We start from the raw sequence: 26,738 nt of genomic DNA on the forward strand, positions 1-26,738 counted from the left end.
GGATGTGCCAGGAAATGGGTCGCCACATAACCCCCCCCACCCCCAGAACTGGCGATACACCCCCCAATGTCCACAGTCTGGGCCGGAACCTGTCTGGGAGGTCAGCCTCTGTGCCGCGGTGCCGGAAATTCGACCGGTTGCGCCAGGTCCACATGGGTCGGTTTGAGCCGGTCCACCATGAAAACCTCCTCTCTCCCCCCAACGTCCAGCACGAACGTGGACCCATTGTTCCGGAGCACCATAAACGGCCCCTCGTAGGGCTGTTGCAGCGGTGGCCGATGCCCGCCCCTTCGTACAAACACAAACTTACAGTTCTGTAGGTCTTTGGGTACGCAGGTCGGGTTCTGCCCATGCTGCGAAGTGGGTACAGGGGCCAGGTTGCCGAGCCTCTCATGTAGTCTGCCCAGGACTGCTGTGGGATCTTCCTCTTGCCCCCATGGGGCTGGTATGAACTCCCCGGGGACGACCGGGGGCACGCCGTATACCAACTCGGCCGACGAGGCGTGCAGGTCGTCCTTGGGCACCGTGCGGATGCCGAGTAGGACCCAGGGAAGCTCGTCCACCCAGTTGGCTCCTCGCAGGCGGGCCATGAGGGCCGACTTCAGGTGACGGTGGAAACGCTCCACTAGCCCGTTCGACTGTGGGTAGTAGGCAGTGGTGTGGTGCAGCTGAGTCCCCAAAAGGCTGGCCATAGCTGACCACAGGCTGGAGGTGAACTGGGCGCCTCTGTCGGAGGTAATGTGGGCCAGTACACCAAAACGAGATATCCAGGTGGTGATCAGGGCTCGGGCGCAAGATTCGGAGGTGGTGTTGGTGAGCGGTATCGCCTCTGGCCATCTTGTGAACCGGTCCACGATAGTCAGGAGGTGCCGTGCTCCTCGCGACACTGGCACAACAATATCCACATGAATGTGGTTGAAACGCTGGTGGGCGGGATGGAACTGCTGCGGTGGGGCTTTGGTGTGCCGCTGCACCTTGGCCATCTGGCAGTGCATGCACGTTTTGGCCCATTCACTGACCTGTCTGCGGAGTCCGTGCCAAACGAAACTGCTGGAGACCATCCGGACGGTTGTCCGGATGGAGGGGTGCACCAAGTTATGAATGGAGTCGAAAACACGGCGCCGCCAAGGTGCCGGGACGACGGGACGGGGCTGGCCGGTGGAGACATCACAGAGTAGGGTCCTCTCACCCGGGCCCATGGGGAGGTCCCAGAGCTGTAAACTGGAGACTGCGGTTCTGTAACTCGGGATCTCCTCATCTGCCTGCTGTGCCTCTGCCAGCACCTCAAAGTCTACCCCTTGGGAAAGGGCATGAACGGTAGGGCGAGAGAGCGCATCCGCCACGACATTGTCCTTACCCAAGGCGTGCCGGACATCCGTCGTGTATTCAGAGATGTAGGACAGATGGCGCTGCTGGCGGGACGACCAGGGGTCGGACGCTTTCGTAAACGCAAAGGTAAGCAGTTTGTGGTCCGTGAACGCAGTGAAGGACCGACCTTCTAGGAAGTGCCTGAAATGCCGGATTGCCAGGTAGAGCGCCAACAGTTCCCAATCGAAAGCACTGTACTTGAGCTCGGGCGGCTGCAGGTGTTTGCTGAAAAACGCCAGGGGTTGCCAGCGACCTGCGATGAGTTGCTCCAGTACCCCACCGACTGCCGTGTTAGATGCGTCCGCTGTGAGGGCGGTAGGGACGTCCATTCTGGGGTGCACTAGCATCGCGGCGTTCGCCAAGGCTTCCTTCGTTTGAATTAAAGCGGTGGCGGACTCCTCGTCCCAGGTAATGTCCTTGCCCGGACCGGACAGCAGGGCGAACAGGGGGCGCATGATCCGGGCAGCTGAAGGGAGGAAGCGGTGGTAGAAATTGACCATACCTACAAATTCCTGAAGGCCTTTGATTGTGGTGGGTCGGGGGAAATGGCGGACCGCATCTACCTTAGCGGGAAGAGGGGATGCCCCGTCTTTATTAATCCTGTGGCCCAGGAAGTCAATGGTGTCGAGCCCGAACTGGCATTTGGCCGGGTTGATTGTTAGACCGTACGCTCAGTTGGGCGTAGAGTTGACGGAGGTGGGACAGATGCTCCTGACGACTGCTGCTGGCTATGTGGATGTCGTCCAAATAGATGAATGTGAAGTCCAGGTCGCGTCCCACCGCGACCATTAACTGCTGGAACGTCTGTGAGGCATTCTTCAGGCCGAACAGCATGCGGAGGAACTCGAAAAGCCCAAACGGGGTGATGAGAGCCGTTTTGGGGATGTTGTCCGAATGCATCAGGATTTGATGGTACCCTCGGACGAGGTCTACCTTGGAGAAGATCCGTGCGCCGTGCAGGTTTGCTGCAAAGTCCTGAATGTGCGGCACAGGGTAGCGGTCCGGTGTGGTAGCCTCATTCACCCTGCAGTAGTCGCCGCACGGTCTCCAGCCCCCTGTCGCTTTGGGCACCATGTGCAGGGGGGAGGCCCATGGGTTGTCGGACCGCCGGATGATACCCAATTCCTCCATCCTCTTGAACTCCTCCTTTGCCAGTCGGAGCTTGTCCGGGGGAAGCCGCCAAGCATGGGCGTAGAGGGGTGGTCCCTGGGTCGGGATGTGGTGCTGTACGCCGTGTCGGGGCATGGCTGCCGTGAACTGCGGTGCCAGAACCGATGGGAAATCCGCCAGGACCCTGGTTAAGTCGTTGTCGAACAGCGTGATGGAGTCAAGGTGTGGGGCCGGCAACTGGGCTGCACCCAGGGAGAACGTCTGAAAGGTCTCGGCGTGGACCAGTCTCTTCCTGGGCAGGTCGACCAGTAGGCTGTGAGCTCGCAAAAAATCCACACCCAGAAGCAGTTGGGCTACGGCGGCCAGTGTGAAGTCCCACGTGAACTGGCTGGAGCCGAAATGTAGCTGTACCTGACGGGTGCCATAGGTCCTTACTGTGCTGCCGTTAAGAGCCCTCGGGGGGGACCCGGTGCCCTGCTGCGGGTGTCGTAACTCGTCGGAGGTAAGACGCTGATCTCGGCACTGGTGTCAACCAAAAAGCAGCGTCCTGACCTCTTGTCCCACACATACAGGAGGCTATCCCGATGGCCAGCCGCCGTAGCCATCAGCGGCGGCTGGCCCTGGCGTTTCCCGGGAACTTGCAGGGCGGGCGACAACGGCGGGCTTCTGCGCCTCACCGCTGGTGGTAGAAGCACCATTGTTCGTTGGGCTCCACACCCCTGCCTCTGGGGTTAGTGGGCTCTGCGGCCGGGCCTGGACTGGTTTGCTGCTGGGAGCGTGGCCGGGTGATCTGTGCGATGGACGCCCCACTCACCTTCTTGGCGTTCCACAGCAAGTCCGCCCGGGCTGCCACCTTCTGGGGGTCACTGAAATCCGCGTCGGACAGCAGCAGGCGTATGTCCTCGGGCAGCTGCTCCAGGAATGCCTGCTCAAACATGAGGCAGGGTGTGTCCGTCGGCCAGAGACAACATCTCATTCATTAAAGACGATGGAGGCCTGTCTCCCAAGCCATCCAGGTGCAGTAAACGGGCAGCCCGCTCGCGACGTGAGAGTCCGAAAGTCCTGAGGAGCAGGGCTTTGAATTCCGTGTACTTGCCATCCACCGGGGGCGACTGTATGAACTCCATGACCTGGGCCACTGTGTCCTGGTCGAGAGAGCTCACCACGTAGCAGTAACGGGTGTCCTTTGAGGTTATCTGCCGAACGTGGAATTGGGCTTCTGCTTGCTGGAACCAAAGGTGAGGTTGTGGCGTCCAGAAACCGGGCAGTTTCAACGAAACCGCATGAACAGAGGTGGCATCTGTCATCTCTGGTCCAAAAATCGTTTGGACCATCGGGGTCACCAATTGTAGCGGTGTGCTACACGCAGCGCTAAAATAACGACACGGAGTCGGTAAACTGCAGTCAAAGAAAACTTCATTCGAACTACACAGCCTTGCTTTTAAGCCTCCCTCAACCTGCCCCCCGTGGGTGCAGATGCTCCAAAAGACACGTACTTACAAACCCCCGTAGGCTATCTCCCTTAGCCGGAACGCTGGCTAATTGTGAGCCGGTTTGGATGTGCCAGGAAATGGGTCGCCACAGTCTCATTTTTACTATGCACTGTACCAGCAGTTATGGTCGAAGTGACAATAAAAGTTGACTTGACTTGACTAGAACTAGGTAACTAATAGCAGTACAATATAAAAAATAAAAGGTGCCAAAACTTATCAGAGTTCAATCAATTTGTGCACAACCATAGGAGCTCAATTTCAAAGTCTTCAGTCCACTATTTGATCTTCTCCGACCTCCTCAACCCGCCGCCTGAGACCAACCTCGGTGGTCGACCGGAGCGCGTCCAGCACATCCTTCCTCTTCGTCTCTATCCCGAAAACAAAAAACCCACACACTCACTCCAGGTTCCCGCACATACAGAGAGAACAACATTGCTACCATTGCTTAGTTGCTCCGTCATCAATAATTATAACCCAAACATTCCACTAAAAAGAGCATTACCTCATCAGTTACCCACAAATAAGCCATTTCATTATAACTCTACAGAGAAGCCATTTTATATATACAGTTAACATACAGTTAATAATCTGAGAACCCTACAATGGCAACTATGGAGTTTAAATTCAATTGACCATCTGGAAACATTTAATGAAAACTAAGGCATTATTAATGATGATAACCACTAAAGCCTGCCTGATCCACTAATATATTTTACAAGTGCTATTCTAAGTTGTGTTTAATTCTAAAATGGCCAAGCAAGACATCCAGTTGTACTATAACTACAATACTGAAACTGAGATGGAACAGACGAGGCAAGAAACTTGGACAAAATTACTGATGGGAAGAGGCTGCAAGAACATCCATTACTTAGCATCAGTGGGCCCCAGCCCATGAGTGCTAGAGATAGGCTGAAGTATTCACAACCACATTCAGGCCACCATTCTTGATATCTACCTACTGTGATGGTGTAGCTCTGGCAGAAAAGAGGGAACTATAATAGAAAGGTGTGAGCATTAAAGGGCAGCAGATAGTGGGTTTCGCCTAGACCTGTTGTCCCTGTCCTTCCTACTGATATAGAGCTTGGGTTTGAGAAATCGCGATGGAGTAGCCTCAGAAAATAATTTCAAATGCTGCAGTCAAGGTACATCAGTCATGGAGGAACAGATTGCTTTGGGCTTTGTCAACGGAATTACCTTCCTACTACTTTCTCTGACTTTATAATGCATTCAGTGACAAGTGCACTAATTAAAAAAAAACCCTTCCTGGATAACTCACAGCTTCTTGTCTGTAACTCCAGCCCACTAAATGATGAATGTATCATCCCATGATTGATCTGTATCTTGTAAATGGCACGGAGACAAGAGTTAAACCATCACTAAGTGTTACCCAGCATGTGCCTTGCAGTCCTGCAATTTCCACGTTGATGTAAAAAGTCTGACTTAACACCTGACAGTACCGATGTGAGATTCATTACGGTACTCTGGTTCTGATGACTTTCTGGGAATAATGAACAGATTCTTTTGTTAATTAACTATGCTCTGAATTCTCTGTAGCTGATATCCAGTATGATGCTTATTTATCAGAGCAGTTGTTCCTGGTACAGAAGACTGCAATTAGCAAAAAATCCAAACTTCTCATGATAAACACATATAATTATGATAGTAGATGAGACCAATACTGCTCACTGAGCAGCAGTATCATAGCCAGTAAACACTGCCTTCCAACATCTATGTTTTTTTTATATTTTATGTTACCTAACACAGTACCACGAAGGGTCTCGGCCCAAAACGTGTTCATTTCCCTCCACTGATGCTGCCTGACCCGCTGCATTCCTCTAGCATTTGTGTGTATTGCTCAGATCTGCAGGATCTGCAGAATCCCTTAAATGTTTGTGACCATGCTTGGAATTTGTTATTTTCTTCCTGTATTGGAGACACTAGAACTCAGCGGGTCGAGCAACAGCTGTGGGAGGAAAGGAATTGTTGATGTTTTGGGCTGAAGCCCTGCATCTGAACTCCGACAGTCCTGACGCAGGCTTTTAACCCAAATCATCGATAATTCCAGCAGACTGCTTGTTGACCTACGTAGCTCACAAGTACCCTGTTCAGCTAACCTTTGTCTTGATGTGAACAGTGGCTCCCTCACAACTCAGCTTTCAGGTCTAGTAGGAAATGTCAGTGAGCATGCTATTGTGTGGTATTTTAAAGTAATCTGATGGTACAAGTGATCACTCCAGTTATTGCTTTGCTAGTGCACAGGCAGTCAAAACTGCCCAATGCATCACCAGCACCAGCCTGCCCACCATCAAGGACATGTATACCGAAACTAGCTGAAAAAGTGCCAGTAACATCATAAAGGATCCCACCCACCCTGCTTAACACTGTTTGTCCGACTCACATCAGGGATGATGTGACAAAGCATCCACCAGACCACCAGACTCAAAAAGGTACTTTCCCCATGCAGTCAGGCTGATCAAAACCTCCATCGACTGACCCACCCCTCCACGGCCCCATTCCACCACTACTTTATCATCTCCTGTCCTTACGTACAGACACTCCTGTGCCTACCGTCATCTTATGAACACACAATCAATCTATTTACCTATATATGTTATATCATGTGTTTATATTTATTGTGTGTTTATTATTATGTTCTTATTGTGGTTTTGTGTGCTGCCACAAATCCAGAGTAACAATTATTTCATTTTCCTTTACACTTGTGTACTGGAAATGATAGTAAACAATATTGAATTGAACTGAATCAGCAGAAATTGATTTATCTATCCTTTCCACCAAGGGCATACCTGAGCAATGTCTCACATAAGTGACATTCACCATTAAGGACCCCCGCCGTCAGGTGCATAACCTCTTCTTGTTTCTGCCATCAGGCAGGAGGTACAGGAGGTACAATGCTCAGCAGTTTCTTCCCTGCTGCCATTAGGTTATTGAACTGCCCGAAAGCATCCTAATTCTACCTCAGACTATATTTCCCACAAATTGCACTAATGTCATAGTGTTCACTTTTATTTATTGTAGAAACATAGAAAACCTACAGCACAATACAGGCCCTTCGGCCCACAAAGCTGTGCTGAACATGTCCTTACCTTAGAAATTACCTAGGGTTACCCATAGCCCTCTATTTTTCTGAGCTCCATGTACCTATCAAAAAGCCCCTTAAGAGACCCTATCGTATCCACCTCCACTACCATCGCCAGCAGCCCATTCCACGCACTCACCACTCTACATAAAAAACTTACCCTTGACTTCTGCTCTGTACCTACTTCTAAGCACCTAAAAACTGTGCCCTCTCATACTAGCCATCTCAGCCCTGGGAAAAAGCCTCTGACTATTCATACGATCAATGCCTCTCATCACCTTATACACCTCTATCAGGTCACCTCTCAACCTCTGTTGCTCCAAGGAAAATAGGCCAAGTTCACTCAACCTATTCTCATAAGGCATTCTCCTCAATCCAGGAAACATCCTTGTAAATCTCCTCATCACCCTTTCTATGGTTTCCACATCCTTACCATTAGTACTTTATTCTGTCATAATATTTGACCTAGCAAAATGAACCACCTCACACTTATCTGGGTTGAACTCCATCTACCACTTCTCAGCCCAGTTTTGCATCCTATCAATGTCCCACTGTAACCTCTGACAGCCATCTACACTATCCACCACAGCCCAACCTTTGTGTCATCAGCAAACTTACTAATCCATCCATCCACTTCCTCATCCAGGTCATTTATAAAAATCACAAAGTGTAGGGGTCCCAGAACAGATCCCTGAGGCACTCCACTGGTGACCGACCTCCATGCAGAATATGACCCATCTACAACCACTCTTTGCCTTCTGTGGGCAAGCCAGTTCTGGATCCATAAAGCAATGTCCCCTTGGATCCCATGCCTCCTCACTTTCTCAATAAGCCTTGCATGGGGTACCTTGTCAAATGCCTTGCTGAAATCCATATGCACTACATCTACTGCTCTTCCTTCATCAATGTGTTTAGTCACATCCTCAAAAAATTCAATCAGGCTCATAAGGCACAACCTGCCTTTCAAAAAGCCATGCTAACTATTCCTAATCACGTTATGCCTCTCCAAATGTTCATAAATCCTGCCTCTCAGGATCTTCTGCATCAACTTACCGACCACAGAAGTAAGACTCACTGGTCTAGAATTTCCTGAGCTATCTCCATTCCCATTCTTGATTAATGGAACATCCACAACCCTTCAATCCTCCAGAAACTTGCCTGTCCCCATTGAAGATGCAAAGATCATCACCAGAGGCTCAGCAATCTCCTCCCTCGCCTCCCACAGTAGACTGGGGTACATCTCATCCGGTCCTGGTGACTTATCCAACTTGATGCTTTCCAAAAGCTCCTATACATTCTCTTTCTTAATATCTACATGCTAAAGCTTTTCAGTCCACTGTAAGTCATCCGCACAATCACCAAGATCCTTTTCTGTAGTGAATACTGAAGCAAAGTATTCATTGAGTACCTCTGCTATCTCCTCCGGTTCCATACACACTTTTCTACTGTCACACTTGATTGGTCCTATTCTCTCACCTCTTGTCCTCTTGCTCTTCCCATACTTGTAGAATGCCTTGGTGTTTTCCTTAATCCTGTCCACCTAGGCCTTCTCATGGTCCCTTCTGGCTCTCCTAATTTCTTTCTTAAGCTCCTTCCTGCTAGCCTAATAATCTTCCTCGATCTCTATCATTACCTAGCTTTTTGAACCTTTCATAAGCTCTTCTTTTCTTCCTGACTAGATTTACAACAGCCTTTGTACACCACGGTTCCTGTACCCTACCATCCTTTCCCTGTCTCATTGGAATGTACCTATGCAGAACTCCACAGAGATATCCCCTGAACATTTGCCAAATATTTTCCGTTCATTTCCCTGAGAACATCTGTTCTCAATTTATGCTTCCAAGTTCCTGCCTGATAGCTTCATATTTCCCCTTACTCCAATTAAACGCTTTCCTAACCTGTCTGTTGCTATCCATCTCCAATGCTATTGTAAAGAAGATAGAACTGTGATCACTATCTCCAAAATACTCTCCCACTGAAATATCTGACACCTGACCAGGTTCATTTGTCAATACTGGATCAAATATAGCCTCTCCACTTGTAGGCTTATCTACATATTGTATCAAGAAACCTTCTTGAACATACCTAACAAACTCCACCCCCATCTGAACCCCTCGTTCTAGGGAGATGCCAATCGATATTTGGGAAATTAAAATCACCCACCACGACAACCCTGTTATTGTTACACCTTTCCAGAAACTGTCTCCCTATCTGCTCCTCGATGTCCCTGTTACTATTGGGTGGTCTATAAAAAACACCCAGTAGAGTTATTGACCCCTTCCTGTTCCTAACTTCCACCCACAGAGACTCCGTAGGCAATCCCTATTCTCATGTAAGTTATATATAACTTATGTTAATTTATGTCTACTTTTTGTTACTCGTGTACTGTAGTGCTACTGAAAAGAAGCTAACTTTTGTGACATTTATGCTTGGGTATGTATGCCCATGATGATGGATCATGAATATGGGCAACCACCCACTTTGTTGGGTCGATGTCCGTCCCATTGGAGGAGGTTGGTCAGCAAGCCAATGAGTTTCTTGCATATAAATATTCACCAAAATGGTCAAAATATTTGCAGGATCTGTGGACTGTGCCATAATGGGTTCTTAACTTCATGCAGAGTGAGCATATTGCATGAAGGAGGAGATGAGCAATATAGTAGAGTACAAGAGAGCAACTGTCAGCCCAGTCAGACTTGAATAACACATGCTAAAAGCATGGAAGCTATTTGCCATAGCTGGCAGTGTATCAAGACATTCCAACACATACTGTATGACCAGAGTATAAGCACAAGAGTCTCAGAATTTTCATGAGGATTGCTGATCGGAAAGAGAATGGCATAAGCTGTAAGATACTATCTAATTGCTCTAGAGCATAGAACAAAGATCCATACACACAGTACAGGCCTCTGGCCCACAATGTTGTGCAACCTTTTAACCTACTCCAAGATCAATCCAACCCAGGGGTTCTTAACCTGCTTTTTATCCCATAGACCCCTTTGGTAGTCCAGTGAAGCCTATGGCTTATTTCTCAGAATAATATATTTAAATACATGATGCACCATCAATAACTCTCGGAGATGTGAGGCGAGATATAGGCTTTTATTGGCTGGAAGAAAGAACAAGCAGCAAGTGACCACCACACAACATCCTGGAGACTGAGGAAGGGGCTGTGCCTCCAATTGCCTCTATACCGGGGTTTGTGGGAGGAGCCATGGTCTGTGGGAGGGGCCACAGGAGCAGTCAGCAGGGGGGGGGGGGGGGGGGGGCATGTCCAGACAGGTACATGTAGTTCACCACAATACATAAAATAAAATAATTTGATCACAAAAGAAGACAATTGTATTGAAAATGGTTATCAAAGTATTTTTTTAAAAACAAACTTCTAATATAGTAATAAATGTGCTTCTTTATAACTCATTAAAAAGCTAGACTATACATTTAAAAGATAGGCAAGATAAAATTAAATTTTAGTTTTTTAAACACATATCTGTGTGAAGGCTGCTGTTGCTTAGTTTGAATAAGAACTTTAATCTGTGGGGTGGCCTTTGACAAAGCCACATGGATATTATTTTGGACATCCAATCGTAGGGCTGCCCGATAGTACCCCACACCGCCACTAAAGCTTCCACATCCTTCCTTTAATGAGGCAAACAGAACTGAACACAAAATTCCAAGTACGGTCTAATCAGTTTTACAGAGCTTCAATAGTACCTCATTACATGCATTGAAAGATAAACTGATCCATTATCCCAGGTGAATGATGCAGCAAAAATGGCCAAATCTGACACAATCAGAGAAAACAAGATGCTTAATATTACAGAATGCAAATTATGTCCAGAAGTCTGCAATGTGTCAAAAAGGAAGATGAAGTTCTTTGAGGACATATATGAGTGCAGTGGATAGAGGGGAACAGCTGGATGTTGTGTACTTGGATTTCCAGAAGGCGTTCGATAAGGTGCCACACAAGAGACTTATAAATTAGATACGGATGCATGGAGTCGGAGGAAGTATATTGGCATGAAGAGTGAATTGGTTAATGAATAGAAGGCAGAGAGTTGGTATAAATGGGTGTTTCTCTGATTGGCAATCAGTGGTGAGCGGGGTGGCGCAGGGGTCAGTGCTGGGCCCGCAGCTGTTTACCATTTACATTGATGATTTGGAAGATGGGACTGAGTGTAGCGTAGCAAAATTTGCTAATGACACTAAACTGAGTGCAAAAGCAAATTGTACAGAGGATGTGGAGAATCTGTAGAAGGATATAGATAGGTTAAGTGAGTGGGCCAAGGTCTGGCAGATGGAATACAACGTTGGTAAATGCAAGATCATCCACTTTGGAAGGAATAATAGGAGAGCAGATTATTATCTAAATGGTAAAAGACTGCAGCATGCTGTTGTGCAGTGGGACTTGAGAGTGCTTGTGCATGAATCGCAAAAAGTTGGCCTGCAGGGACAACAGGTTAATAAGAAGGCAAATGGAATGTTGCCCTTCACTGCTAGAGGGATTGAATTCAAGAGCAGGGACGTCATGCTGCAGCTATACAGGGTACTGGTGAGGCCGCACCTGGAGTACTGTGTGCAGTTCTGGTCTCCATACTTGAGGAAGAATATACTGGCTTTGGAGGCAGTGCAGAAGAGGTTTGCCATGTTGATTCCAGAGATGAAGGGGTTAACCTATGAGGAGAGATTGAGTCATCTGGGACTGTACTCTATGTAATTCAGAAGAATGTGAGGGGATCTTATAGAAACATACAAAATTTTGAAAGGGATAGATAAGATAGAAGTAGGAAAGTTGTTTCCATTGGTAGATGAGACTAGAACTAGGAGACATTGCCTCAAGATTCGGGGGAGAAGATTTAGGATGGAGATGAGGAGAAACTGTTTTTCCCAGAGAGTGTTGAATCTGTGGAATTCTCTGCCCAGGGAAGCAGTTGAGGCTTCTTCACTAAATATATTTAAGATACAGTTGGATAGATATTTACATAGTAAGGGAATTAAAGGTTATGGGGAAAAGACAGGTCGATGGAACTGAGTTTATGGACAGATCAGCCATGACCTAATTGATTGGCGGGGCAGGCTCGATGGCCGGATGGCCTACTCCTGCTCCTATTTCTTATGTTCTTATGAAGTTCTGTTCCTCAACTGTACATTGGCTCCATTATGACAGTGTATGGATTGGTCAGAGTGAAATAGAGATGAAAAATCAAAATAAAGGCAATGGGAAGCTCTTGTTCATCCCTGCTCCACAATCTGGGTTTGGATCCTCCAACTGAGAGGACACCACATTATGAACCTCAAAAGTTGTACACTAAATCGGAAACAGCGCAAGTGAATCACTGTTACACCGGGAAGAAACATTTGGGTCCCTGAATGGTGGGAAGAGAAGAGGTAAAATAGGTGATACATCTGCTACTGATGTCTTGGGAAGTCCTGCAGGAAGGGGAATGAGTTGTTAGTTGGAAGAGTGGACCAAGGATTCACAAAGGGAAGGGTTCCTTCAAAGTACTGAAAGAGAAGGAAGGGGAAGATGTATGATGTTGTAACTACAATCTAAGTTGCTGGAGAGACACTGAAACTGGTGATATAGAAGTCTTTATTCATCTAAACAAGCAGGTGTTCTTCTTTGACACTCTAGATATTTTATACCCTTAAGATTAAAGGTAACAGTAGGTGTTTCAATACAATTGCAATAGTTACAATGACATGGTTTATTTCAGTATTTTGGGTTGACAATACTTCCTTTGAATTACATAACTATAGTGGGAGGCATTTCTGAACACCCTTGTTGGGACAAACTAGTTGATACAGATGTTCTAAAACTTTCTGAAGACAAAGTGCTAGACGCCCAAGATTGGTGTTTGTGTGAGCTCCCTCTCTGAGTACACAATAGATCAGCTTTTTGAAGTGCTAATTAATATATTCAGTCTGGTCTGCAAGCTTCCTTGAACCTGTTTACAATGGTGGAAATTACCTAAATCTATAGCTGCCTGGATTGATGCACACCATTTAACATAACCCTATCATCTTAATGTTTTGCTGATGCATATACAAAGATCTTGTGGTCACCATTTTGTAAACCATGCTTAGTCTGTGGGTGAACCTACGCTTTTAACTTCAGTTTGCTATTTGTAATTTACAATTTACATTAAGAACTTAAGACTTACTTTTGTTTGAATTAATACCTGCTATATTCACCTAACTTCAGAATACTCTCTAATGTACCCAGTGATGGAATCTTGTTGAAGCTGGCAGAAATTGGGAAGGTTGATCAATTGAGGGTGGTGTAGCGACAGGTGAAGACTAAGAGAGTTCAGTTCTTGCTCTGCTAGGAGGCAAGATGGTGAGAGCAAAGGTGCAGGATTTAGTTATGGTGAAGGGCTCCATCATCTGTGGTAGAGGGGAAACATAAAAATGGCATCAATTTAGAAGATTATCCATGATCTCAATGAATGGTAAAATAGTTTCAAAGGATCTTGCTCCAATTATTTTTTTAATATTCTTACGTTAGAACTCAGATAGTATCAGTCTGGCTTCAATTATGAATAATGAATAGTAGCTATTAATTATTATGGAGATGATTTGTTAACCATTCATGTCAGGCCATATAGATTTTGATGCCTCTGTCTTCAAATGGTAGTTAGAATGCAGCAAGCAAAAGTCAAAGGTATCAAGGTGTTATACACTCAAGTTATTAATAACTTATCCTGATGGAATAATTCCTCACTTTCTATTCATTTTTCAAATGTGAGCTTCATTAGCAAGGTTGGCATTCATTGTTCATTCTTTCTGCTTTGAAATTTGACATTCACCTTGAACTACAGCAGTCCATATACTGAAAGTGTTTCATATAGAGTTTTGTAGCTATTTGATAAAATAGAGTTATATCATCCTTTGCTCTTTATTTTCTTCCTGAAATCTAATTTCCATTCATATAGAATGAATGCATTGAAATAAGGATACCAGTACAATGTCATATTCAGCAGTCTATTTAATGCTTACCAAAAGATGCTTCTTGAAATTGTTAAAATGAGATAGATAAAATAAAGAACTTCATTTTGATTAGTGTATTACTTGTTATCAAGTCTGCAAAACAACAATATAGAGAGAAGATTGAGTCAAGATTCACAATGAATAGCACGTGTGATTTTTTGGCGAGGGCTGCATACCATCGCAGACTTCAAAGCCAAACGTTGTGGTGCTGCCAACATCGTGGCCTCTCTCCCAGAGGAGCTCAATCGCTTTTACGCTCGGTTTGATGTCACTAACTCTGCGCCTCCGAGGAAAGCCACCACTATTCCTGCAACCTGGTCATCTCTAAGGCTGAGGTACATAGGTGTTTCCAATAAGTGGACAGTCACAAGGCTGCGGGACCAGATGGCATCCCAGGACGGATAGTCAGAATGTGCATGGCACAACTGGCAGATGTGTTTACAGACATTTTTAATCTCTCCCTCTCCCACTGTAGAGTGCCCTCCTGCTTCAAATTATCCACTATTGTTCCTGTACCAAAAAAGACCAAGGTAACATGCCTGAACGACTGGAGTTCCGTCGCGCTCACCTCAATAATAAGCAAATGCTTTGAGAGGCTGGTCAAGGACTACATCTGGAACTTGCTACCACCCAAACTGGACCCAATTCGCCTACTGACACAACCGATCAACAGATGACACCGTAGCCACTGCTCGACATACCATCCTTACACATCTGGAGAAGAAGGATGCTTGTGTGAGAATGTTGTTCTTGGACTACAGTTCACCATTCAACACCATAGTTCCATCCAGGCTCGACAAGAGGCTCAGAGATCTCAGCCTTGACCCTGCCTTATGTAGCTGGATCCTGGACTTCCTGTCAGGTTGCCATCAGGTTGTCAGAGTGTGCTCCCTCACCTCCAATACTCTGACTCTCAACACAGGAACCCCTCAGGGTCATATACTAAGTCCCTTCCTTTACTCTCTGTATACCCATGACTGTATTGCCACCCACAGCTCCAATCTGCTAATCAAATTTGCTGATGACACTACATTGATTGGCCTTATCTCAAACAATAACGAGGTGGCCTACAGGGAAGTCGTCATCTCTCTGACACAGTGGTGTCAAGAAAACAACCTCTCCCTCAATGTCACAAAAACAAAGGAGCTGATTGTGAATTATAGGAGGAATGGAGATGGGCTAACCCTATTGAAATCAATGGATCTGGGGTGGAGAGGATAAATAGTTTCAAGTTCCTCGGCATCCACATCACCGAGGACCTCACATGGTCTGTACACACCAGCTGTGTGGTGAAAAAGGCACAACAGTGCCTCTTTCACCTCAGATGGTTGAGGAAGTTTGGTGTGGGCCCCTAAATCCTAAGAACTTTCTACAGGGGCACAATTGAGAACATCCTGACTGGCTGCATCACTGCCTGGTATGGGAACTGTACCTTCCTTAATTGCACGGCCCTGCAGAGGGTGGTGCGGACAGCCCAGCATATCTGTAGTTGTGAACTTCCCATGATTCAGGATACTTACAAAGACAAGTGTGTAAAAAGGGCCCGTAGGATCATTGGGGACTGAAGCTCTTCTAACCACAATCTATTCCAGCTGCTACCATCCAGGAAGCAGTACCGCAGCATAAAAGCCAGGACCAACAGGCTCCGGGACAGCTTCTTCCACCAGGCCATCAGACTGATGGACACAAGCTGACTTGAGTATACTCTATATTACATTGACTGTTCTATTTATTATAAATTGCACATTGCACATTTAGATGGAGACGTAACGTAAAGATTTTTACTCATGTATGTGAAAGATGCAAGAAATAAAGTCAATTCAATTCAATTTACTCATTTGCTTTCAAAATACAGTTGATGTTGGTATGATCTGAATTACCAGCCATTGATTGTTATTCTATGAGGTGATATTTGGGTCTTCTTAAAGTGCATTAAAATCAAAGGAACTTACAATATAGAACCAGGTCATTCAGAGCGTCACATTACAATTTACCCTTCCACTTTATCAACTTTCCTTTGTGTTGCCACTAACAGGGAGGTAAGAAACTTGGACTCAAGATCCCTCCATACATCAATGGTCCTAAAGGTCCTGCTTTCCTCCTTGCATTTGACCTCCCAAAATGCAGCATGGCACTCATATCCAGATTACACTCTATCTACTATTTCTCTACCCAAATTCTCAACTGATAGATTTACTACTGAGTCTGCAACCCCACCAATTGTTCTGTCATCTGCAAATATTGGCCCACCCTCACTTCCATCCAAATCATTTTTTGTATATTACAGACTACAGAGGTCCCAGCACTAATCCTCGCAGGGTGTCTCTGGTCACGGACCTCCAGTCAGAAAACAACACTCCTCCTATCTTTGTGGTAATCCAGCATGAGGTGAAAAACTCAATGGAGGCACTCCACTCTACATCCAATGCTTTCTATACCTGGGTTGAAATACTGGAAATTGTTTCTAGTTACCAAAATTGACATTCTGAGATGGGCATTGAACAAGTAGAACAACTGTCATTAGCAGACATGGCTTCCATTTGCAGAGCGCTCTTCCGAAGAGCAGTTTGAAAGCCATTGACTGCAATCATGTAGATTATTTCATCGTTAATTTGCCTCTACACAATATTTCAAATGTAGAAAACTATTCTGAGACATGGAAGTATAAAAATAAATGGATGCCAGCAAAGCAGAAGGTGGAAATTATTGATGCAAAGAAGCTGGGTTTTTAAGAGAGTCTCACAGAGAGGGAAGAAAAGAGATAAATCATTGCTGCACCTTTACTTTGGTTAGCTGAAGACACAGCAATGATTGGCAGCATAAGTGTAAGAGTGACTGGTAGGAACATATACCAGATTCAAAGAGGGCATATTATGGTATGAGACTTAAAGCTGGAGAGAGTGGAAAGGACAAGGTTTTGGAGATATTTAAATACAAACAAATTGCTGCTCTTCAGCACACATCTACGTCACCATCAGCCAGATTCAATTAGAAAAATAATAATTTTTGGATTCTGTGTCAGCTGGCTGGATTGACTAGTAATGACGGATGTAAAAGGCTCAAATTATTCATGTGGATGCTATAGGAGTATTATTTCTAGATTCAATTGCTATTATAGAAGTCAGAAGCGGTGTAACAAAATACATGGCAAAGGCATGCAGAAAAGTGATAGACTGTACTCCGCACCTTACCGTCAGAGTGTCGCCACCTGTACTGTGTTTGGCTGTATTGTGACTGGTTGTCAGTTTTTAGTGGAACTCTAGCTCCTCTGCGGACCTGGATTCACATGAACGTACGCAGACACAAGCACACACACTGACACTCTACAGCTTTGGTTCAGTTCAACTTCTGTTTATTTAGTTACTGATTGATTAAGTAACCCCAATCCCAACTCCACCTCTTGTTTGTGTAACTTTGCAACCTTTGTATGGTGTGTGGACATTGACAGTAAAATCGTTACATGAATCTGTTCAATGTGCGCTAACTGCCAGGAACATTTAACTCTTATGTCCTCAAGGGGCTAGATTATTTCATATTGCTTTCTCAGAGAACAAATCAGATCTACATTTGGAAGAAATCCTACCTTCCCTCTGAAAAAGAGCAGTACCCAAACCCTCGCTCTCAGAAAGCAGCGACATCCTAGTACTGGGAATTGCCAGCCAATGGCAGTGATAACCATTCATTCTCGGCTAAACTGAACCTATTTTTATATGTATTTGTTTCAGTCAAGTGAACATATGCACTTAGATAGCAGATGCTTTGCAACTACAGGTAATATTGCCATATCAGAATAACAACACTCCATTTTAAATAAGAACATAAGACATAAGAGCAGAATTAGGTCATTTGACCCATTGTGTCTGCTCCATCATTCCATCCTGGCTGATTCATTATCCCTCTCAATCCCATTTTCCTGCCTTCTCCCTGTAACCTTTGACAATAATGATCAATTCTTTTATAAGCTATGGGACCCAATACCTAACCTTGGGTACTGTACTTAAAACTTTATTTTATTTTTTATTTTAACAAAGCTAGTTATTTCGCTATTATTTTCATTGTCTTATTCTCCAGTATACTGCCCTATCCACCACTGCCTTCCTGGAAGGGTGTTTTAACAACAATAATCTCTCCAGACTGCCCATTCAAACTCCAAATTCCACCCCCCTCCCTCCCAACCAGGCCCTGGTACTCATTCAAATTTGGTTCCTCTGCATGAGAGGAGGGATTGGTCTTTTATTAAAGAGCACAGACATGTATTTGCTTAAAATATTCATGCGATGTTTGTTCATTATGTACTTGTCATCCAACACTAGCAAAATTCATTAAAGATCAAGGTCTCAGAAATAGCTAGCCTGGATCCACCATGAGGCTGCCTGATGCATTTTTCTCTGATATATAATAAATATAGAGTTTCACAGAATGAAAAAAGGCCATTCTGCACAATTTGTTGACATGTCGCCCAGCAAACTAGTCATATCTGCTTGCATTTGGACCATAGCCCTCTAAACCATTCCTATCCATGTACAAAATGGCTTTTAAATGTTACTAATATTCTCACCTCAATCCTTATTTCTGGCAGCTCATTCTAAATATATATCAACCTTCATGCAAAGAAGCTGCCCCGATGTTCCTTTTAATCCTCCCACCACTGATCTTGTTTTTAACACACCTCACTATGAAAAAGACTATGAGCTTTTGCTCTGTCTATGATATTATATACCTCTTTCAGATCATCCCTCAGTCACGGGTGTTCCAACGTATGACGCTCTAACCTGCATAACTTCTCCTTGAAACTTGGGCTCTTAAGTCCAGGCATTAGCCCGATAAAGGATTTCTAGTTTAATAAGATCTTTCCTATAAAAGGGTGAACCCCCCCTCCCCCAACAGTACTCCGAGTCAGGTCTCAACGAAGTTTTATATAACTGCAACATGACCTCCTAATTCCTACACGCAATGGCCCAAGAGATGAAAGTCAGCATACTAATCACCTATCTACTCGTGACAACACTTTTATCAAACTTTGCACTGGCATTCCTTGGTCCCTCTGTTCTAAACTACTCCCTAGGGTCCAACCATTTGCTGCATAAGTCCTACCCTTACTTGATCTCTCAAAATGTAATACCTCACATATATCTGGATTGAAGGCCATTTGCAAATCTTCAGTCCACATATCTAGCTGATCAAGGTCAACCTCTAATATTTCATAACGTTCTACACTGCTGACAACATCCCCTATTTTAGTTGCATTCATAAATGTACAAACCATGGCTTGTACGTTCACATCCAAATTGTTTATCCAAGTTGCAAACAACAAGTCTCAGCACTGATCCCTGTGGCACACTAATAGACACAGAGCTTCCAGTCTGAGAAACAGTCCTCTGCTTCTTACCACTGAGCTAATAATGAATCCAGTCTGGTATCTCCCACTGGAACCCATGCGATCAAACCTTCCAGACTAGCCTGCCATGAGGGACCTTGTCAAAGGCCTTGCTGAAGTCCATATAGACAACACCTACCCCCTACCCCAATCTACCCTCTTGGTTATCTCTTTGAATAATTTGAAGGGATTTAACAGATAGGACTTCCCATGCACGAAGCTGTGCTGACTGTCTCAAATCAGACCCTGTTTCTACAACGTGTCCAGGTCTAGGATTGACCAAGATATAGAAGCTCTGGTGAAGTCCTGCTCAGTGTATCAGTACTGCAGGCCACTTCTTCCTGCTTCTCCATTGCAACTCTTTGACTGTCCATCTAGAGCAGGAAATGGTTACCATTTGTGCTGTGTATCTTTATAGAGTGGAACATCCTGAGGTCCTGAGGTCTGATTATGTAACATGGCATCCCTGAAGTGTTGATTTCCGATATGTGACAAGTCAGCACTACTTGCCAGAAACACAAGGGAATTCTGCAATGTTGGAAATCTTGAGCAACAAACACAAAATGCTGAAGGAACTCTGTAATATTCCGCTCCATAAATACTGTCTGTCACAATCCTTTTCTCTAATGGAATCCAACATGTCCTCAGATCCTCATTTAAATCAATATCTATATCAAACTGCACAAAAGGTTTAAAGAGGCCATGAGTCAATGACTAGCATTGTTCCTGCTTAGATACTGAACCATTCTACTCTACATTACATTGTATTTCCCATCTAAAATGTGGATGGGCAGATGGTTGCAGATGTGGCCGAGCCTGGTGTCACCAGACTTGGAAGAATGCCTGGAAGAGGAGGTGGTAAGATAGGAGGAATAGCACATCCCAATGATGGGAAAGGTGACTATTAGAATACTCCATCTTTAGGCTATAGAGACGAGGTGAAATAGAGCTGTGAGAATACTAGACGTCCAAACAATAAGCAGAATATTATTTACCTGTCTCTGACCTAATGTTATTAGATTTCATGGATTAAGCATGCCTTCCTTTCCATCTTTGGGGATATCCTGTATCCATTATTAAGGAAGAGACAGAATACTTAGAAAACCACAAAGTAACTAAACAAAATCAATGTGGTTCTGTAGAATGAAAATGTTTTTTTTTTAATTTGCTGGAGTTCTTTGAGTATGCAACAAACATGGTGGACATAGGGGATCCAGTAAGTATAGTATATTTAGAATTCCTAAAGGCATTCAGTAAGGAGCCACATAAAATATTACTGCACAAGATAAGAGCATGTGGGGTTGAAGTTAAAATATTGTTGCACTGTTAATATTTGATTTAATAATAGTGTGTTTTAAGAGTCCTGTTATTTTGATAGCACAGTCTATGCCAATGTTTTATGAAATAGCCAAATAACAGGTGGTGGTGAGGAAATGCTTTTGAAGTTATTCAAAACTTCATTTTTCTCTATCTTCTTTGTTCTCAGTGCTGTCTCTAGATTAGCCACACTGACCGTCCAAGTTGGCTCAGCTAACATGCATGATGAAGTTGTTAACTTGGGACACTTAAAAAAAGATCGGCTTTCGTCCTGGACCTGGACACCAGACCCAAGGCAATAATACTGTCTAACATTGCACAAAACATTCCAGGCTCACCTCCAGCTGCTGAACTGCTAATGTCAGTCAGTTTTCCCACATCTGTCTCCACTTCATTTGTAAGATTAGTTACATTCCAGCTAATGCAAGTATCTTATGAATGTACAGTGTAGCCTTTAGTTTTGAAATCATCATATGATGGATTTCTGTTATTTTCTCCATGATCTCAAATACATTCTTCACCAGTACAGTTGCCAAATCTGGATAAACTTCACATCTTACAGTCAAAGGGCCTCTGTGAGTGTCTGATCTTTACAAGTAGCTTGAAGCAATTATCCTCTGAATATTTTCCTAATATACTCTATCATTTTTTCAGTCATATTTCAGCATCCTATTTGGAAGGTTAAGGATGCAGCCAAAAGAAAAGTCTTTAAAAATACAAAAGACAAATAAATGTTGCCTCTCAGTGAAAGCCTTTGCCATGTAGTTTCTGCATTTGGCCACTAGATGGTGGGCTCACTGATTAGATTGGGTTTGCAAATTCAAGAGACTTTCATAGGATGATAACCAATCAGAGGTTTCTGAAACATCATAGGTAATTAATCTGAACTACATCTCGGACAATAGCTCGTCTAGCTTTTCTTTTACATAGATGGATCATGTTCTATTCCTTCCTACATCAAGTTATCTTTTATTTTCCCTCTTTTCATTTTATTCAAAGCAATCAGTTTAATGTTTTTAAATGTAAAATTCCCTATGTATGTCTTTAATTCTCCTTTCATTTTTCATTAATGTCTTATTTTAATTAATTTAACTTCCTAGGCTCAGTTTGTTATATATATTGGAGCTCCTATAAATCTTCTTCTTCTTCGGCTGTCCATCGATTTTCGACGATGACTGAGGCCCAGGCAAGGTTGTATGTAAGACCTGCAGTTGCCCAAGCTGCAAGTCTCCCCTCTCCACGCCACCGTTGTTGTCCAAGAGAAGGGCATTAGGACCCATACAGCTTGGCACCGGTGTTGTCACAGAGCAATGTGTGGTTAAGTGCCTTGCTCGAGTACACAAACACGCTGCCTCAGCTAAGGCTTGAACTAGTGACCACTAGACTGACACCTTATCCACTTGGCCACATGCCACAGACACACACACACACATATGTGTATATATACTTGTGTGTGTAGAGTTGTTACAATGCTCTTAGTCCTCCACTCCAAACATACACATTTATGTACTTATTTGAAAAAAGATGACAGCTCTTCCTGTGAGCTACTGTGCCAGGAATCTGGTGAGAGCACCTGCCCTCTGTTAACTATCACAAAGCAAATAATTTTCTGTGCTCTGGCGCAGAGAGGTTCTCTGCAAAACAACAGTCAAACCACTGGAGGAACTCAGCATGTGGAGCTGTGTTTGCGGGGGAAAGAATTGTTATCATTTCGGGTCGAACTACCTCACTTCACCAGCCTGTCAATTTTTCTCTCTCCTTCCCTTTGACTGCCTCCATCTAACATCCACATGCCTCTGTCTCCCAGCTCCACACACACCCTCTCCCCTTCGCCTGCCCATCATATTTCACCGGTCCTCAGTCCACCAATCACCTTGGGCGGCTGCCTCAACACTCCACCTCTCCACTTTATACTGGCTCCCTCCCCCCTCCACTCTCAGACCTGATGCACCGTTTCAACCTGAAATGTTGACAATTCCTTTTTCTCCACAGCTGCTGCTTGATCTGTGGTTTTCCTTCAGCTGATGATTTATTGTTCCAGATTCCAGCATCAGGAGCCTCTTTTTTCTCTCTGTAAAGGCTGCTGTTATGTGTTCCAAGGTGAGGGGCCGAGGGTTCCTGCAGTAAGCTGGCATGGTGACCGCGGGCCTTTTGGAGCAGTAAGAAGCTGCACTTCCCTTTTTGGCCGAGACATGTCTTGATGGCAACACAATCTATCGACAATGATCACTGTAAATCTTGTTAGCATAGAAATCACTGGGTGTGGGGAGGACTGTGCAGCCAAGCAACAGGAGGCAAGACAGCAGCTTCCAACACAACCAACCGGATGAGAGAATAAGAGAGTCAGTGTGGTTTGTTTAAACACAAACAAATACTACCAAACCCCAGCAAAGGCCAGCATGCAGTCTGCCAGCCAGGAAGCAGCAGAGAGCCCAACATCTCCCAGCTCAACATTCCCATCCAATACCAGGCCCCACAGGCAGCATCACTACATAGACTCTCTGACATACCCAGTTTCCTTTTCAACACTGTAATTCAATATGAAATACTTAACAATTATTTGATTCTGACTTCATGCTGCACTTTTCATTGGCAAACATAACAACAATACAAGGGAGCTGACAGAAATATTTATTTATGAAATGTATTTATAGAGCGTCCTTACAGAGCGTGACTTGGCTACTTTTAGGCTCTTTTGCCTCTCGGATCATGCGTAACATTATCACTCTCATAAAATTTTAACATTTATCAAACGCACAAAAACATACAAATAGTTTTCTGCTAATCATTTTATGTTCCCATGAGAATCTTAGGATTTATGATCTTCTATGTTTCTCAATTTCCTATTAACAATATTACTCATCAATTACTAATTTTCTGTTCACTTTTCTAGGCATCACAGAGTGAATTACAGAGAACTACTAAGTCTTGCGTTAATTTCTTGTGTTTTTCTCCTCAGTTTAAGATATGTCCTTCACAAAATCCATTCTCATATTCTGTTGTTATGAATATGCTAATTATCAATTGACATTAATCAATACATATGTCACAACCATGGACATGGGCGGGGAGTCAGTGCTCTTGCAGGCAAGCAGCTGAAACAATTCGGCAGTCACGCATGTGAGGATGCACACATTCCAGTCAATTAGGATTTCTTTGAAATTGTATTAACTCTCTTCTTGTTGTTTGTTTTGTCAAATTTTAATTGAAGCACAGCAACAACGCTCCCTGCTTACCTTGGTCCACATTCCATAAAAGAAGATTAGTGATTTAGATGGACGCTGTTAAAGAGGTTGTAAATCTAGTCAGCTCCATCTTGGGTACCAGCCGACAAAGTACTCATGACATCTTCAGGGAGCGATGTCTCAGAAAGGCAGTGTCCATTATTAAGGACCTCCAGCACCCAGGGTATGCCCTTTTCTCACTGTTACCTTCAGGTAGGAGGTACAGAAGCCTGAAGGCACACGCTCAGTGATTCAGGAACAGCTTCTTCCCCTCTGCCATCTGATTCCTAAATGGACATTGAATCTTTGGGCACTACCTCATTTTTTTAATATACAGTATTTCTGCTTTTTGCATGTTTTTAATCTATTCAATATATGTATTTGATTTACTTGTTTATTTTTTATTATTATTTTCATTTTATTATTTTTTCTTTTCTCTGCTAGATTATGTACTGCATTGAATTGCTGCTGCTAAGTTAACAAATTTCATGTCACATGCCATTTATGATAAACCTGATTATGATTCTGATTAATTTAGTTATAGGTAAATGCTTTTGAGCTGCAGTGACAGCATTAGTTTTTAGTTAGTTTGAGAGTACTTAGTTAACTGACCTGTTGGCCTAGCATTTATTATTTTCTTTTGTACTGTACAGTTCTTATTAAAACTCGATGAACTGTCCATTCCCTGTGCATGTCTCTCCTCCAGCACTTAGGAATTCACTGAACTCCTGTCAACATGTCATATTGCTGGAGCTCATTAATGAATCAAATAGGCTAACAGGGTATAATTTATGTATAGGTAAATAAGCTGCAATGTCATTTATTCAAAAAGAAACTTTGGCCTGAATATCCATAACAAGACTTGTTTTAGGAAGTAGGAATAGCCGATGTAAATAATTTTAAATACTGTTATTCATATTTAAATCTCTTTATGGCTTCGCCCCCTCTTATCTGTGTAAACTCCCCCCGGTCCTACCTCGTTTCAAAGGTACATGTAATGTCAGAGAAATGTGTTTCCATCTAACTCTCACTCCCTCTATCTTTGGAACTCCTTTATCTGCTGTGATTGCTCTTCTGAGAAAATGTGTGTCATGATGATTCTATGATTCTTTGGTCTACTTTGCATCACCTCCTCTTTATCCCAAAATTACCAGCTGATGCTTTAGCCTCCTTTGATTAATCTTCTGAAATTTCCTCTTTAAGTTCAATCCCTTCTCTATTTTTCCATTCTCCTTTAAGACTCTCTTTATATTTCCAAAGTTGGAGATCATCATAGTAAGTCTAAGAACGACAGCACTAGAACTGCGGCCTCACACTCCAGGAACCAGGGTTTGATCCTGACTTTTCATATGGAGTTTTCATGTTCATCTTGTGTGTCTTTTGGTTTCTCCCACATCACGAAGACATGCAGGTTGGTACGTTAATTGGTTACTATCCATTGCTGCTAATATATAAGTGAAGGATAGAAGCTGAGTAGAGCTGATGGGAGTGTGGAAAGAATAATATTGGATTAGTATAAATGGATTCTCCAAGGATAGCATGAAATTGGTGGGTTGAAGGGCCTGTTTTGATGCTGTATGATTTATGGCTCTATGACTAAGGCATAGATAAGGGCTAAGACAAGGGAGAAAGCAGTCAGTGTTGAGGATGTAGAATTAAACAGTGAACTTTTGAATTTTGGGTTCATAGCAATACTACCAGCCATATAGGAGCATGTACTGTATTGTATTATTTTAGATCCATCTCCTTGTTAGTTTTCTTTTCCCTGAGTTCCTTCATAATTTCCTTCCACAAATGTTACAAATGAGTAGGGAAGACTTAAAGGAATGTGGGCCAAATGTAGACAAATAGAGCTAACATAGGCCATCATGTTCATCATAGATGAGTTAGGCCAAGGGCCTGTTTCGATGCTGTATTACTCTATGAAGCTATGCTTGCGTAATTCCCAACCAACTCATCTTCAATACATGGATGTCAAGTCTCTCTAAACCAAGAAGGTCTTCAAATGGTATTGTTTATTGTCAGAGAATGTACACGGTATAAAACCTGAAATAGACATCCATGAAAAACAGAAGAACCCTAAAAGAATGAATGGCAAAAGAACTTTAGAACCCCAAAACCCCCTGTCCCCCCTCTACCATGCAAGCACAAGCAAACATCAAGCCATCAACCTCCCCTCCCCCCACCCGTCTCAGCAAAAAAGCGTTAGCGCCCACCACCCACAAAGCAACAGCAAAACATCCAAAGAGAGACCATGATCTGCAGTCAACAAAAACTATTGCTTACCTGACAGTTTGACATGCCATAGGGTCTCTCGCTGACTAATAAGTGACAGAGACATGTCACCGAATTCACAGCAAAAGGGGAGACTAACAATCACTATTACAATATTACAGTCTGCTGCGTCATTTTTTATTCCGAGATTCTCTGACTCGAGAATCAGCAGCAAACTTTCCCCACCATCAAGAGAAAGAGAGAAAAAGTGTGATTGCTTGACTACAGAGATCTCCGTCTGTACATCCGCTGCAGCAAAATCCTAATGTTCCTTCTCCCGAGGCACCTCAGTCAGCAAAACCGGCCTGGAATCGGTCACTCCCCACACCAGGGCCACCTTCTTCCAAGCTGCACCTGGAGAATGCCGGAAAACCGGCCTGGAATCGGTCACTCCCCACACCAGGGCCACCTTCTTCCAAGCTGCACCTGGAGAATGCCAGAAAACCGGCCTGGAATCGGTCACTCCCCACACCAGGGCCACCTTCTTC

The 26,738-nt window shown here is 44.1% G+C and overlaps 1 protein-coding gene across 2 annotated transcripts in view; it reads right to left on the minus strand.

The window, feature by feature from the left end:
* Positions 1–17,379, minus strand: part of LOC132395408 (integrin beta-1-like) — a 94,004-nt gene extending 76,625 nt beyond the window's left edge. The window contains exon 1 of one of the 2 annotated variants that reach the window (XM_059971949.1): positions 17,245–17,339. The gene's annotated coding sequence lies outside the window, so the exon portion shown is untranslated. Of the gene's footprint in view, positions 1–17,244 lie in introns of both variants that reach the window. The other variant, XM_059971950.1, reaches the window with a different exon arrangement.
* Positions 17,380–26,738: the final 9,359 nt, after the last annotated feature.

Source organism: Hypanus sabinus, chromosome 6 (genome assembly GCF_030144855.1).
Source record: "Hypanus sabinus isolate sHypSab1 chromosome 6, sHypSab1.hap1, whole genome shotgun sequence".
NCBI lineage: Eukaryota > Metazoa > Chordata > Chondrichthyes > Myliobatiformes > Dasyatidae > Hypanus > Hypanus sabinus.